Source organism: Rousettus aegyptiacus, unplaced genomic scaffold, assembly GCF_014176215.1.
Source record: "Rousettus aegyptiacus isolate mRouAeg1 unplaced genomic scaffold, mRouAeg1.p scaffold_m13_p_9, whole genome shotgun sequence".
NCBI classification, from domain to species: domain Eukaryota; kingdom Metazoa; phylum Chordata; class Mammalia; order Chiroptera; family Pteropodidae; genus Rousettus; species Rousettus aegyptiacus.
Genome location: NW_023416312.1, coordinates 87979783 through 87997159, shown reverse-complemented (window position 1 = coordinate 87997159; position 17377 = coordinate 87979783). Strand labels below are relative to the sequence as shown.

The window sequence follows — 17377 nt, the reverse complement described above, 5'->3', positions numbered from 1 at the left end:
ACACACACACACACACACACACACACACACACACACAGTCATCCGTTTTCTTCTGTGTGTGCCTTATCTCCTTTAACTTTTGTGAGTTTGGATCCTTGAATCCTCCCCTTTTCAGTCATTGTTATCTCAATTTGTTTCTATGTATGCTGAACGTTCATTACTATCTTGTTATAGCAATTCTCTTATTATTTAAGCTTATAATGCTCTGTTCTTAGTAAGGGTTGTACTCCTCTGCTTCTATTTGCCTGATAGTCACTTTACTTCTAATCATATATTTTTGTTGTTATTTTGTTTTAGGTGGGCTGACCCCTTTCAGAGTTTCCTATAGTACAGGCTTCATAGTAGAGAAAAGGTCTTTATTTCTCCTTCACATCTAAAGGAGAGCTTAGCTATATACATTATTCTAGGCTGGTAATTCCTTTTACTTAATAGTTTAAATATTTGATTCTTTTCCTTTCTGACTTGTAAGGTCTGTGCTGAGAAGCCTAGTTTTCCTTAATACATTCCCATTTTCCTCTCCCTGGCTGCCCTGAGAATTCTACCTTTGTCACTGATTTTTGATAATTTTAATACAATGTATCTTGGTGAAGGCTTTTTTTGGGTTGTGATAATTGGGTGTTCTGTTGATTTCTTGAATTCCAAGTTCTAGCTCATTCCTTAGATTTGGGAAATTCGTGTCAACTATTTGTCTGAAAATGCTTTCTAGTCTCCGCTCCTTTTCCTTTTCTTCGGTAATGCCCATTATTCTTATGTTTTCTCTCCTGATGGTATCAGCTAGTTCTTGTACTTCTCTTTCATTATTTTTCATTCTTCAGTTTCTCACTTCTTTCTTCTGATTGATTTCTAGATTTCTGTCTTCGATATCACTGATACTTTCCTCCATTCGGTTGACTCCATTTCTCAAACTCGCTATTTTATTTTTCAACTCTTGCAGTATGCTTTTTTATCTCCAGAAGTTCTATTTGGTTCTTTTTGAGGGGTTCAATCTCTTTGTTCTCCTCATCTAGCTGTTTTTGCAATTTCTGAAATTGTTGATACAACTGTTTATAATTCACTGAGTTTTTTCAGAAGTACCATCCTGAATTCTCTGTCACTTAAATCACATATTTCTATGTCTGTAAGCTCATTTTCTAGAGATTTTTATTTTTCTTTCCAAGATGCCTTTTCACCTTGGGTGTTCATTGGGTTTAATGGAGTATTTCTCTGCCTGGGCATTAATGGAAGTGCATTCTGTTGTTTTTCCAGAGAGAAGATTTATTATATAAAGGTTTCTATTTAGCCTGCTGCAAAAATGGAGGTTTTGTCTTGTTTTGTTTTTGTTTGTTTGTTTTCGGTTTCAAGTAGGTGGCATCTTACTTAGCCTCTTAGATCCCTGCTTTATATAAAACCTATCATTTTTTATTTTTTTGTAAATTTTAATCACACTCACTACTCTCAGTTTCCGTCCCTGTCAGTGTTAGCAACAATTTCAATAATATTTGCTCATATTCCCCTGGGGCTCTGTGGTGTTCGGTCTCAGAGAGTATGGGGGAGCGGCTCTCTGGTTTGGGGATTGGGGCTGTGGCTCAGCCTCAGTTTTGTGACCGAGGCCAGTATAAATCAACTGTTGTTTCTCTGCTGTCCTGTCCTGCTTCTCTACTTTCTGCTCTGATGACTGAACCCTGCTGCTGGCTGCATATAAAAGTCCCCAGAACTTCCAGACAGGGCTGATCAGGGAAGCTGACACACCATCATCCCTCCCCCTCCTCCTGCAAGGAGCTCTGGAGACTGTGAAAGGCACCTTCTTTATTTGTCCCAGTCCACCACCTGACCCCCGATGTTCTGACCTGTGGTAGCTCTTATGCACAGATCCCATGCTCTATGACTTCTTCTTTCAAATGTTTTGCATTATACATCTACTTTAAGATATGTGGGATTTTAAGGCTATTTATGACAAACCCACAGTTAATATTCTTCTCAATGGGTAAAAGCTAAAAGCATTTTCTTTAAGTCAGGAACATGACAAGGATGTCCACTTTCACCATTTTTATTTAACATAGTATTGGAAGTCTTATTCACAGCATTCGATGAGAAGAAGAAATAAAAGGCATCCAAATTTAAAAGGAAGAAGTAAAACTGTCATTATTTGCAAATGATATAATACCATATATAGAGAACTCCAAAGATTTCACCAAAAAAATATTAGTACTCATAAATAAATTCAGTAAAGTACCAGGATAAAAATTAATATTCAGAAATTGGTTCCATTTCTATACACCAATAACAAACTACCAGAAAGAGAAAGTAAATAATCCTGCTTACAATTGCATTAAAAATAAAATACCGAGAAATAAATTTAACCAAGGAGGTAAAAGAACTGTACTCAGAAAATTATAAGTCATTGAAGAAGATACAAATAAATTGAAGCATATCATTCTCATGGATAGGAAAATTAACATCTTTAAAATGTCCATACTACCCAAAGCAATCTATAGATTCATTGCAATTTTTATCAAAATACCAATGCAATTTTTCACAATTCTAGAATGAATAATCCTAAAAAAAAAGATTTATTATATAATGGTCTCTCTTTAGCCTATTGCAAAGAAGGCGCTTTTCTTTTGGTTTCAAGTAGGTGGCATCTTAGCCTCTTGGATCCCTGCTTTATATAAAACCTATCGTTTTTTTATTTTCTTGTAAATTTTAATCACACTCACTACTCTCAGTTTCTGTCCCTGTCAGTGTTAGCAACAGTTTCTATAAGACCCTGAATAGCCACAGCAATCTTGAGAAAGAAGAACAAAGTTGGAGGTATCACACTACCTGATATCACACTATATTACAAGGCCATAGCAATCAAAAAAGCATGATATTCGCATAAAAACAGTTACATTAATCAATGGAACAGACTAGAGAGCCCAGAAGTAACCTATACCTATCTGGTAACTTAATCTATGACAAAGGAGGCAAGAATATACAATGGGGTAAAGATAGTCTATTCAATACATGGTGTTGGGAAAAGTGGACCAATACATACAAAAAAAATGAAACTAGATCATGTTCTTATACCATATACAAGAATAAACTCAAAATAGATTAAAGACTTAAATATAAGACCTGAAATCATCAAACTCCTAAAAGAAACTATAGGCATTAAACTCTCTGACATTGCTATTAGTAATTTTTTTCTGATATATCTCCTTGGGCAAGGGAATCAAAAGAAAAACAAACAAATGGGACTACATCAAACTAAAAAGTTTTTGCACAGCAAAACAAAAGCCATCAAGAAAACAAAAAGACAACTTATTGAATAGAAGATGATTTTTGATTATGATACATCCAATAACTGGTTAATATCCATAATTTATGTAAAACTCATTCAACGCAACACCAAAAAAAAATCCAATTTAAAAATGGGCAGAGGACCTCAATAGACTTCCTCCAAAAGGGGCACACAGATGGTCAAGAGACATGACAAGATGCTCAACATTAATAATTATCAGAGAAATGCCAAAATAAAACCACAATGAGCTATCACCTCAGCTTAACAATGTAATGTTAATATCAGAATGGCTATCATCAACAAATCAAAAACTAAGTATTGGCAAGAATGTGAAAAAAAGGGAACCCATGTGAAACATTGGTAGGATTGCAAATTGGTGCAGCCAATATAGAAAAGAGTTTGGAAGTTCTTCAAATATCTAAAAATAGAACTAACTTATGACCCAGCAATATCACTTTTGGGTATTTATCCAAAGAAAACCAAAACACTAATTGAACATATGCACCCGTATGTTCACTGCAGCGTTATTTACATTTTGTTGATAGCCAAGATATAGAAACAACTGAAGTGCCCATAAATAGATGATTAAGAAGATGTGGTACATATATACAATGGAACATTTCTCAGCCATAAAACAAAACAAAAAGATAATAAAATCTTACCAGTTGCGACAACATGGAGGGACCTAAAGGGTATTATGCTAAGTGAAATAAATCAGATAGAGATGGACAAATACCATATGATCTCACTTATATGTGGAATCTAACAACAACAACAACAAACAAACAACAGAAACAGACCTATAGATATAGAGAGTAAACTAATATTTGCCAAGTGGGAGGGGTGGTTAGGGGGATTTGGGTGAAAAAATTGAAGAGATTAAGAAGTACAAAATGGTAGTCAATAATATTGTAATAACTACATATGGTGCCAGTGGGTACTGAACTAATCAGGGGGGAATCACTTCATAAATTATATAAATATCTAATCATTACACTGTACACCTGAAACTAATATAAAACAATATTGAATGTCAACTACAATTGAAAAAAATAAAGGAAAACATTGTTAAATGGTAGATCTCATCTTAAATATCCTCAACCCATTAAAAGCGCAAATCTCCAAAAATAAAATTCAAAAATTGTGAAATTACACTTGACATAATAAATACTGCCAAGAACTGAAAAAAATAAATAAATAAGATATGTGGACTCTTGGAGATAAGCTGAGCTTGATGTATTGTTACTACACACTCTAAACCATGAAGAAGTTACCACTGAGCTTTTTTGTTGTGGTGGCAAAATTGTAGAAAATGACACCCATATTTCTTAATCTGTTCTCTAATCTTCTCAGTAAAAAGAACTTCAGTCAAAACAGGATTTTATATCCAGTCTTCCTGCTTCAGAAACAGTTTCTTTGTTATATGAGTCAATAATACCCTCTTCTTTATTTTTTCTTTAAAAAATCAAACAAGATATTGACTTGCTCATCAACAGTCCTTTCCAAATCATCACTGAGTATCAGAATTTTTGTATGGTCATGAATTTCATCCATTCTGCACCTTTGAACTTCCCCAATTTTACCCTTCCCCCAATCATCTTCCTCTTTTTTCCCCCACAGCATGCAAAGGACTAATTTCACTATGCAGTTGTGGTGGTGGTGGTGGTGGTGGTGGCGGCGGCGGTGGTGTGTTCTCACTGCTGGACACAGAACCATTTTCCTTGCCTTTGTCCTTTCTATTTTTCTTTTCCTTTTCTTTCTTTCCTGTACCACTGTCACTCTTCTCAGTTGAGTTTTTGAGAATGAATGTGCAGAGTTTATGATGTCTGTCAAGCATGACTGGGTAACTGGCTTTACAAGAATTACTTTCTTTGGATTGACATGCAGCTGTTTCAGGATTCTCACACTCAGGACAGAGAACAACCTTTTTAATGGATCTATCTATTGTGCAGCTTATTCTCCTCATGAGATCCGTTGACAATGTAACAGTCATTCTCAACATCAAACCGGATCTATGCTCCCAGGTCATAACCAAAATATTTGGCAGGATACACTGGAGGCCAATTAAGTACCTTTGCAATGTCAACCATGTTGACCATGTCTTGATTCCATTTTCTTTGCCCTCAACTTTGGCAGTTGGATGGAACACCTTGTAATGATAGAACTGGTCTGACACACTATAGTTGATGTTGACAAATGTTTTGGCTTATTAGTGGTTTTATCAGTAAGATGAAAAGATTTTTGGTTGCAACTTTTTGGTATCTTCTGTCTGAAGAAAGGATGACATAAACAGCTACAAGAGTTCTTGGTCTCTGACATGAAAAAAATTTTGCCACTGAGACTGTAAGCTTCTTGGAAGCTATGTTTCCCCAATACAAGTGTCAATGGCTGTGTAATGGCTCATTTTTGTCAAATAAAAACATAAACCCAAAGCCACTTGCACAGTACTGGAATGAAGTGAGACACGTGTGAACAGAGTCCTAGAAGCAGCAGCTGAGGCGGCAGAAGAGCACAGTGAGCAGTGGCCAGGTAAGCATCAGTGAGCATCAGAGAGGGGCTGGCTATTCCTGTGCTGTCCAGGGTCTACATCGTTGAGCTCCCATGGCCTTGTGACCTGGCACTGAGAGACAGCGACATGAGACTGGTATTGGGGCACCTTCCCCGCCAGCATCCCACTTCATGTACTTTCTTTATACTCTTCCAAACTATAACCTGTACCAAATGAAATTAGTTAGATTCCTGCTATTAGAATTTTAAATAACATAAGTTGTTTTTAAAAAAATATCCATTTTATAAAATGCACATTGGCATTTTATAAAAATAATTTGACCACATCTCTATGACTTAAATATTTATCAAATGCCTACTCTGTGTCCAGCCCTGTGGAGAATAGTAGAAGAGCAAAAGATATGATTTTTACCTTTGAGGAACTTTTCATCTATTTAGAGACAAGACTAACATTCATGACACAAGTAAAGAAAACCAAAACAAGACCGCACGAATAGTATATATAGCACAGCATAGGGCCCTAAGGTCTATTAGAATTCTGAGCAAAGAACTCTCATGTACATTCACTGAAAAGACTTGATAGAGTTCTCCTACTCTCACAGCACCATCATTCTTGCTCCTGAAAGGAACTGGACAGAAACCATGTCTGACAAACAATATCTCTAGGGGAGAAGGTTGCACAAGCACCTGCAGAAACCAATTTAATCTCACATAATAGGATTTGAACTAACTTCTTTTAAATAATTTAGGCCACTTGAGAGTTTCACAAGTCAGTTCCCAAATTAATTTAGTGTTTATCTTCCAGACAGGCTATTACAGCTAACAATAAACTCCTGTTAAAGGAATTCAGATGAATGTGGCTGAGGAAAGGAGTTCCTCATTTCTCACCCCACTTGACTTTTTTGCAACATGTGACACTATTGACCAACCACCCCCGCTCTACACCCTACCCAGCAGCATACTCTTCTAGTTCTTTTCCTGCTCTCTGACTGCTCAGCCTCAAGCCCAGGGTCTGGAACATAGTAGGCACTCAATAAATATTTTTGAATGATTGAATGCTTCTTGTTCTCTTCTACAACTTTTCTGTTTTCATCCAATATTTAAAGGTAACCATCTTCTCACTCATGTCTCCATTTTTAGCTCTTTTCTTTTCTACTATACTTGCTCCTAATGAGTGATCCTATCCACTCCCATGGCTTCAGCTTCCACCTATACACTGATGACACCCAAATGCATATTTCCATCTGTCCTCAAAGCCCCATATTTCCAATAGGACCTATTGCCTATAGGACCATGCCTAGGTGTGTTGCAGGCAATTCAAGGTCAATATGTCCAAAACTGAACTCATTATCTTTCTCCTTAAGTTATATGAATATGTTCCTAGGTTATGAATGCAGGATTACAGTCCCACTATCTCCTCAGTCACTAGGGCTAAAACCTTCTAAGGCATCTTCAACACTTCCCACTCTTGCACGCTTCACCCAAAGTACAATCTGTTGCCAGGTCTCATCAGTTTTCTCTCTATTATCACTGATATCTGTCTCCTATCCCTCATCCTCACTGCCACAGCACCTTCACTGTTTATTTCCTGGATTCTTGTAATTACTACTTCACTAGCATTTCCTACAAATCATCTCATTTATTTTTCACCCTGTTATCAAAGTAAAACTGAAAATCGTATGTCTCCTCCAAAAATCATTCTTTTTTATTTTTATAAATCACTTTTTGGCTTATTTTATAAACTTGCATTAGTTAAGAATGATTTTGGTTGCAGGTAACAGAAACCCCAACTAACTTATACAAATAGAGGTCTATTTTTCTCACATAAGAGTAAGTGCAGAGGTAAGTAGTCACTGGCATTCGTTTATTGGTGCTATCAATAGCCTAGTGTCTTTTCTGGTACTTCTGCACTATCATCCATCCTCAATATGTTGGCTTTTCATCTTCATTCCTGCCAATAATCCAGCTTCAAGATGGCTATTAGGGCCCCAGGTATTGTTACCAGCAATCAGGTGTCAGCACCATATGAGAGTCAGGGCTTGGTCCTTGAATTCCCCCATGAAAGTTTTACCTGGCGGCCCAATGCTTGGAGAAGAAAGACTGCAGGCAAGGAGTAGCAAGCAGAAACTAATGTGCTAAGTAAGGCAAGCCAGCAGAGGTTATAGTTGGGAGAAAGTCCAAGTGGGCAGCTTGATCAAGGATAGAGTGCCCAGACAAATTGAGGGTTGGCGTTTATATGGGCCATAGAGTTTCTTTGTTCTCCCTCTGTCCCTCCTACCTCAAATGGCATGAATTTTCTGTTCCTCCCTTAGATCCTCCTACTCTTGTCCTGGGCACGAGCAGTCTATGCTCTTAGACAAGTAGTTGTACACCTGCGCCCTGACGATTTTGAGGATAGGCACATGCCCAGTTAACTAATTTTGCTCATACCAGTTGAGCACCCCAGGAGTAAGGTCATATAATGGTTATTTGCAGTTAACTAAACTAAGGGACCGTGGTGAGGAGAAAGGGGTGAAGATGGTGCCAGGCATTACTCTGCTTTTTGGTCTACCTATCTGGCTTCTGACCTTAGGGAATTAGGGAGGCTCCACAAGCTTGCCAGACCCTTGATTGTACACTTCCTTCTGCTGAGCTAGTCTTGGGGCTTCATTAACCCTTCATTGTCCCTCTACTTCCAACTCATAACTACCTACCCTGTCAATGTCATGTCTGCATTCAAGGCAGAAACTTGGATGAAGTTGACAGCATTAGCAATGTCTGTGTATTTTCTTCAGGAAAGAAAAAGTCTGCTAGTAGCCCCTCAACATTATTTTGTTTATGTATTATTAGACATAAGTATATTACTGTCATGTGGACATCTTGAGCTTCAAGGGAGACTAAGCATATGTTTGACTTTTCAAGCCTCTGTTGTAGGTGCAGTCAAGGGAGAAAGGGACTGGGAATAAATGTTGGGTTATTCAGCACAGTGTCTGCCACATTCCCCTTTCATTTGATCATTTCTACAACCTTATGGGTAAGATGATTATATTCACTTTCAGGTTAAGGATTTTGAGGTCCAGAGAGTTTAGGTGGTTTGCCCAAGGTCACAGCTAGTCAGAGGCAGAGTCATAGATGCCACTTTATGATCCCTACTGAAAGTTTTACCACACCATTGTGGTGTGAAATATTTCCTATGTCAGGAAATATTCCAAGCTCCAGGGAATTCCAGACCCTCAGTAATCTGACCCCAGGCTACCTTTCCAGGTTCATCTCTCATAACACCCCTCCACACTCCTATGCACTATCCAAATTCTTGGTTGTCCCTTGACTGTGCTAGATAACCGTAGACTGCCATTCTCTCACATGTGCCGATCCCTCAATGGAATGACCTTCCTTTTCCACCCTTGCCCCAACAACATCTTGAGGTTTTGTTTATTAAATTGAAATCTTATTCATACTTCAAGATGCAGGTTAAATTCTGCCTCCTAGCTGAAGCATTCTTTAATTGCATCAGTCATAACTATTCATTATTTTTGCCAGAAGCCCCTAGCTCTATTAGAGCACTTTCTTTTACTCTATCATGATAGTTTCTTACTTTGCTATCTGCCTCTATCATAAGCTCCTTGAATGCTTCTGAGTCCTAATTATCTCTGTACCCATGCTCCGGAACAGCACCAGGCACAGGAAACAGGGCCAGTGAGCATTTTCTTTGTAATAGCTTTATTGAGATATAATTCACATACCATACTATTCATTCATCTAATGTGTATAACTCAATGGTAGTTAGTATATTCACAGAGTTGTAGAATAATAATCAGTTTTAAAATGTTCTCATTGACTCAAAAAGAAATCTCATACCCTTTAACTACCACCCCTCAATTTCCTATTGCCTCTGAGCCCAAGTCCTAAAACAACCATTAGTCTACTTTTTGTCTGTATAGATTTGCTTATTCTAGACATTTCATACAAAGAGAATCACATAATATAAGGCCTTTCTGTTTAGCTTTTTCACTCAGCATAATGTTTTCAAGATTGTTTCATGTATGTTGAATCAGTACTCTATTCCGTTTAGTGGCCAAATAATATCTCATTGTACAAATATACCATATTACTTTATCCGTTCATCAGTGCATGGACATTTGAGTTGTTTCCATTTTGGGCTATGGTACATAATGATGTTGTAAATAGTGGTGTAAAAATATTTGTTTGAGACCCTGCTTTCAATTACTTTGAGTATATTCCCAAAGTGGAATTATTGGATCATATGATAACTCTTCGTTTAACTATTTGGGGAATTGCCAAACTGTTTTTTATACTAGCTGTATAATCTGACATTATCACCAGAAATGTATGAGGGCTTCAGTTTCTCCACATCCTTGCTAATGCTTGCCATTGTCTCTGACTTTTTGGTTACAGGCATCCTAGTGGTTGTGAAGTAACATCTCATTGTGGTTTTGATTTTCTTTTCCCTGATAACTAATGATTTTGAGCATTATTTTATGTGTTTGTTAGCCACTTGCATATCTTTGTAAGGATGAGCAGGAGGAAAGAGAGAGATAACAATTAGGAATGAGTAGGAAGCTATTGTTGGTCTGACATGAACTTAAGATATTGTTAGTTATTGTGGAGAGAAGGCAAATTTGTTTGATAATTATGAAGAATAGAAAGGAATTGATTTTTGATTCAATTTGAGGGGAAAAGAGGGAGAAGAGTAAATAATTCTAACTTAGGCAATTGAGTGAATGATAGAATCATTAACAAGTGGGGACACAAAAGTTTTGAGAGAACATAATTTTGGGGGGACCTGTTGAGCTCAGAATGCTCACAGCCCATCCATCTAGAGAGGCCTAGAAAGTCTTTAGAGGCTTACACATAAGCTGCTCCTTACTTCAGTTTCTTGTTAATAAATAGAAGTACAATTCTCACTGGTATGGGAAAGTAAACATCTTCTGGGTCTTATGAAACACATAGTATGAAAAAGTTATTCATTTGTCAATTTTTATGAAATGATCTAGTTTGGAGCTTACATTCTAGCAGGGGAGACAAACAGTAATCAAAAAAAATTGGAGTGACATCAGAAGCATGGTGGCATGAGGGATCTCCTTGGATCTCTTCCCTTGAAATAATAAGTTGAACATCTGCAACTCAACAAACAACACCAAATTTGCACACAAGCACATCTGAGAGATCTGCACATCAGAGCAGAAGATCAGAATCGTTCCAGTCTGTGGGGTTAGGTTCAGAGAAATAACGAAACTGCCATATGCAGCTGGCACTCCCTGTAGGATGAGAGGGATGGGAGATTTCATAGCTGGTTCTCTGAACAGTGCTGCCTGCGGAATCAGCGTGTTTCACACAGTGAAGCCTAGGGATCAGGGCAGAGAGCTGAGCAGGAACTGAGTGCAGAGGGGCAACAGCTGTGTCTTAGTAGTTGTAGTTGCCAAGCAGGAGACTAAGATATGGAGACTGGCCATGCCTCTCTCTCCTGCCACAAATTGGAGCATACCCTCCTCCCACCCCAAATCCTCTCAGAACTAGCACCACCAAGTCCCAGGAGAATTTGCATAACCGGTACTGAAATATACACTACAACCAGTACCAAAGACAGGCATGATGATACCGAAACAGGACAGCTAAAACCTGGGGGACAGAACTATAGGAAAGGAAGTGGCTACATACACCCAGGCCCCTCCCAATTAATCCTTACCCCACCCAGTCAGACAGAGTCGGAAAGAAGCTGCAGAACATTGCATCTGACTATTGGGGCAGTAATGAGACTTCAGGGCCTCTTTATTAGAGTTCCAGATCCCAATCGCCCTTCACACCCTTTCACTGAGATGGAACCCTAGGACCAAGCTCACTTGACCACAAAGAAACTAGACAGCCTACTGGAGAGAAAGGAGCATTTTTAGCCTCAAAGCAGATTCCCAAGAGCTTTGGATTCCACCTATTGGAAATTGAAATAAAAACCTCTTCTTATCAACATGCTAAAGAGACAGTACTACATAATAATTTAAAAAAAAAAAACAGAGTACACTCCCATTAATGCCCAAATAGAAAAATATCCATCAAGCACTCTGAAAAATCAAAGACACAAGGCTGCTCGGAAAGAAAGTGAAAAATCTCCAGAAAACAAGCTTAAAGACATAGAAAAATACAATTTAAATGACAGAGAATTCAGGATTGCACTTTTAAAAAAACTATCAGATGCAAAAAAAAAATTCTGACCAATAATTCTGAGAATTTAGAAACAAAATAAACTAACAAAGTAAATACTTTAGCAAGGGGATTGAAACACTAAAAAAGGAGAACCAAATAGAATTTCTGGAAATGAAGAACACATTAAAAGAGATGAATAATGAAATAGCAAACTTAGGGAATAGAGCTGACCAGGTAGATGAAAAATTTAGCGATATCGAAGACAGAAATCTGGAAATCACACAGAAGGAAGAAGAGAGACTTCAGAATGGAAAAAAATGGCAGAACTCTACAAGAACTATCTGACACTATTAGGAAAAGCAACATAAGAATAATGGGTATACCAGAAGGAGAAGAGAGGATGAAGGGAACAGAGAGCATACTCAGTCAACGTGAACATTGCAAATCTATGGAAAGCAGTGGCTCTTCAAATCGAAGAAGCAAACAGAATATCCAATTATCTCAATCTAAAAAGGCCTTCCTCAAGACACATTATATTAAAATTGTTAAAAATTAATGACAAAGAAAGAATTCTCAGGGCAGCCAGGGAAAAGAAGACGGTAACCTATAAAGGAAAACCCATTAGATTATCATCAGATTTCTCAGCACGAACCTTACAAGCCAGAAAAGAGTGGAATTCCTTTATTGAAAGAAAGAAATTATGAGCCAAAAATAACATCCAGCAAAGCTCTGATTTAAATATGAAGGAGAAAAAAAGAACTTTCAGACATACAAAAGCCGAGGGAGTTCTCTACCACAAAACTTGAATTACAGGAAATACTGAAAGGGGTCACTCTACCTGAAACAAAAGGTCGAAAAATACATAACTATGAGTAAGACGACTAACAAGCAGACAGAAGTAGGAAAGTGCAATCCTATTTAAGAACAGAGTATTATAGGACTCAAGAGGAAGATGTCAGACTAGGTAAAAGCAGGATTTGCCTCCTCCCTGGTCCACATTGAAATTACAACCAAATTATAAATAATCAGTGTGCAGAATCACCTGAAGTCCAACTGATCATAGCACATATGTCTGATAATACAAAGAAGGACCACAATGAAGCCCATTTGAGAGGGAAAGTCGTGAATTGGACTGGATGCATACCTGTGGGTGGCGGAGGAACAGTGGGAGGGAGAGCAAGGCTGCAGAGGTCCCCCTTAAGGAGAGAGGGGTCCTAGCCTCATGAAGGGGCTTCCCAACCCAGGGTCCCAGCCCAGGAAGAGGAATTCTCAAAAACTGACTGTAAAAATCAGAGGGGATTCTAGTTGTCTGGATAAGTCAGAAGGAGACTGAAACCCCAGACAGTACTGTTAGGTCCAAAAGTGCCCAATCCCTACCCTGCCATATAATGTGGGAACCAGAGTTCTCCCTTACCTTTGTGTGGAAACCGGACCTTGCATGCAGTTTAGCAACGCTACATGCTCATCTCCTGCATTCTGGACTCTCCTCCCTTCCCAACCAATTTACCCACCCAAAATATTCCCACCAAAAAGTCCACCTCAAGCCCCAAATAAGTTTCAGGTCCCCTTGCATTGGGGGCTGATGCCATCTTTGGCTCAGCTAGGCTGTCACTCTGCTACAGTAAACCTTGCCTTAACCCCTTCAGCCTTGTGTGTTCCTTCTTTGGTGAACCTAACATCTGGTGCTGAAACCTAGGAGGGTTTGGTGCAGGTTCAATCCAGTGGCCACTCCTCTAAGCCCCAAGGTTATTTATTGGTTTACAACCCGGAGAGCAGTGGCCTGCAGCAGCTCACCCGGAATAACCTCTGGATCCTACCTAATGTCAGGCTCTAAGGGTTTTAACCTTAACCTCCCAAATCCTTCTGGAATCCAGCCAGGGAGAATTCCAGACCGGAAGCTTCACCTTTTCATTGCTGACCTGCAAGTCCACATCGGTCACTTAATTTTGGGGTGAGTAGTAATTCACCTCTTCTCAGATCTTCTGTCTCTCTTGTTCTCTGATAAATCCTAGCGATAGGTCAGAAGACTCCTCAGCCTCCTGGCCTGAGGTATTTCTGAACTGAGGATGTCAGACTCAGAAAGGACCCCTCTGCTCTATTGGATGTACAATTTTGGTAGGGATGCCCACCCAAAAAGCCTCTCCCTCCCTTGTGGTTTGTCACTCACCTTCATCACTTTCTCTGTCTTTCTCATCCTCTTCATCATGGGGAACACACTCTCTACACCTTCCAAAACCACCCTATTTGGCTGCCTATTAAGGAACCTAGACAACCTCAACGTCAAGGGTGATATCAGACCTTACCATCTCATTTTATATTGTAACACTGCTTGGCCATAATATAAATTGGATAATGGATCTCAATGGCCTGAGAATGACACCCTCGATTATAACACATTAGAAGACCTTGACAACTTCTGTCACTGCAATGGAAAGTGGTTTGAAGTTTCCTATGTCCAGGCCTTCTTTACTCTCTGCTCCAGACTCTCTCTCTTTAAACTCTGTTCTACTTATCAGATTTTACTTCTTCACTCCGAACAGTTTCCTTCCCTTAACTCTGAAACTGACACTTCCTTTTTTAATTCCACTGACCATGGACCACCACACCCTAGACCCCCACACCCATGTGCTCCTCTTTCAGCTGACCTCCCAGATGACTCCCCTACTCCCCTCCCCTAAATCCCTCGGCTCACAACTCCCCCCCTTCCTCCCTTAACTCTTTGGCTCCCAACTCTCTCACACCTTTCTCCCTTAACCCTTTGGTTCCCAACTCACCCTGTTCTTCCTCCTTTAACCCCTCAGCTCGTGATGAATCCAGCTCAGATCCTTCAAAACCATCCTTCTCCACCTTTTATATGTATTATTGGACTCACCCCCAGGAGCCTGTTACTGTTTTCCCTTTAAGGGAAGTTGCAGGAGCTGAGGGTATAGTCTGCGTTCATATCCCTTTCTCTGGCTGATCTCTCTCAAACTGAAAAAAAATTTAGGGTCCTTCTTCACTGACTCTGCCACTTATGTCAAGGAATTTGAATACCTAACTCAACCCTATGATCTTACTTGGCATGACCTCTACATAATCCTTTCCTCCACTCTTTCCCCTGAAAAAGAAAAAAGAAAAGAATCTTCCTAGCCACTCAGGGTCAGGCTGATATCCCCCACCAGCAAGATAATCAACAGTTGGTAGAGGCAGTGGAAAGTCGACTGTTATCTACCCCCTCAAGTCCCAACTTTCTTCCCCTCGAGTCATTTATTTCAGTCTCTCTATTACCCCAGAATATTGTGCCATTACTTAGACAAAAAAGACCTCATCGCATTCCTCTCACCTCCCACCTCAAAACAAGAGTTTCTATCTTTCCTCAGATGAGCAGGGGTTCTCTGTATTTGAGTCCCTAACTTAAGCATTCTAGCCTGCCTTTTATATCTGACCTCTGAAGACCCTTTGACTGAGCCAATAGGTCCCACCATTAATATTAGTCCTTACTTCTAGAAGTTACAGCAGGCCCTTATATCAGCTTCAGCTCTTTGCCTTCCCAATCTCTCCAAACCTTCAACACTTCACACTATGTAAAAGAAAGAAATAGCACTTGGACTCTTAGGACAAGTCCAGGGGGCTGACACTTGGGCAGCAGCTGCCTATCAAAACAATTAGATACTACAGTTGAGGGTTGGCCAGCCTGCCTAAGAACCCTGGCAGTGACCACTCTTCTAACTCTTGAAAGTCAGAAACTCACATTCAGACAACTCATCATGGTTATTCTTCACATAACATCTCTGACTTCATAAAACACAAAGCTGCCCCAAATCTTCCTCCCTCTGGGATACAAACTTTTCACATAACATTTATTGAATCTCTCCATGTTACCCTAGCCAAATGCCTTTCACTCAATCCTGCCACTCTTTTACCCATGCCCCAAAAAGAGTCTTCACATTCCTGTATAGAAATCCTCAACCTTAAGACTCCTTATTTCCCAAACATAACAGACCCCTCTTTACTCAATGCCTCACACGCTTGGTTTATTGATGGTTGTTCTTTCTCCCAGGATAGGAAAGTGTTGGCAGGCTATGCAATAGTCTCTCTCACAGAGGCCATAGAATCTAGACCTTTCTTGTAGGGACTACCTCTCAAAAGCAGAATTAATTGTCCTCACCAGAGTGTTAAGTTTAGCATCTTGACAAGTTAACATCTATACAGATTCCAAATACACCTTTCATATTTTCCACTCACATGCCTCAATTTGGGGAGAAAGAGAATTTCTCAGTACAAAAGTCTCTTCTATTACCAATGTCCCCTTAATTCTTAAACTTCTTCAAGCCGCTAGTCTTTCCAAGGTGGCAGCGAGAGTTCACTATAAGGGGTACCAGGCAGGAAACAACTCCATTATACAGGGCAATAATAAAGCAGATACAGGAGCCAAAAGGACAGGGCAGTAATCACCCATTTCTTCCCAACTGTTAGCTATTCCTCATTTCATGCCACAATACTCTCCTAAAGAGTTTCATTCTCTCCTCAGGCTTGGAGCAGATAAGGAAGACCTGTGGCTATAGATGCAAGGAAGGTGTTTCTCACCACAGGACCAAGCTCAAAATATCCTGTAAGAAATTCACAATTCCTTATCCATTGGATTTAAAGCACTTTTACAACTCCCTAAACTTCTCATTATCTACAATAACTTTAATACTCTCTGAGAAATTACAAAAAAATTGCTCTATCTGCTCCATAGTCTCTCCCCAATGGTCTTTACATCCTCCTTCCTTTCTTATCCATCAGGCTAGGGGCAGCATCCCTGGACAGGATTGGAAAATTGACTTTACACACATGCCTCCCATCAGGAAAATCTGATACTTACTAACTCTTGTAGACATCTTCTCTGGATTGGTTGAAGCTTTCCTCACCACCTCTGAGAAGTCTTATGAAGTAACTCAGGTCATGCTCAAAGACATTATTCCTTCCTTTGGATTACCTGCCTCATTATTCAGATAATGACCTAGACTTCATATCTCAAATAACACAGGAAGTCAGTTCCACCTTAGATATTTAATGAAATTTACACAGTCCTTATCGACCTCAGTACTCAGGAAAAGTTGAAAAAGCTAACTCTTTAATAAAAACCCAATTAACTAAGCTTAGACTAGAGGTTAAGGAACCTAGAACTTCACTCTTACCTCTTGCGCTCATGTGCATTAGGGCCTCCCCTTGGGCCCCTTCTTTCCTCAGCTTCTTTGAATTCATGTACAGGAGGCCTTTTCTTCTGGATAACATCTCAACCACAATGTCCCCATTAGGATATTATGTACCCACGCTAAATCTATTAGATAAAAACTAAGAGAACATGCAGACCAAGTCCTGCTAAAACTGTTCACATGAGATCTTTCACCTACTCTTGTAATCCCTGGTGATTGGGTCCTAATTAAGAATCTACACTCAGATGATCTTAAACCTAAATGGCAAGGCCCTTGCCAGGTACTTTTA

At 39.3% G+C, this 17377-nt stretch overlaps 1 pseudogene; it reads right to left on the bottom strand.

The window, feature by feature from the left end:
* Positions 1 to 1838: 1838 nt before the first annotated feature.
* On the bottom strand, positions 1839 to 17167 carry LOC107497105 (annotated as a pseudogene).
* Positions 17168 to 17377: the final 210 nt, after the last annotated feature.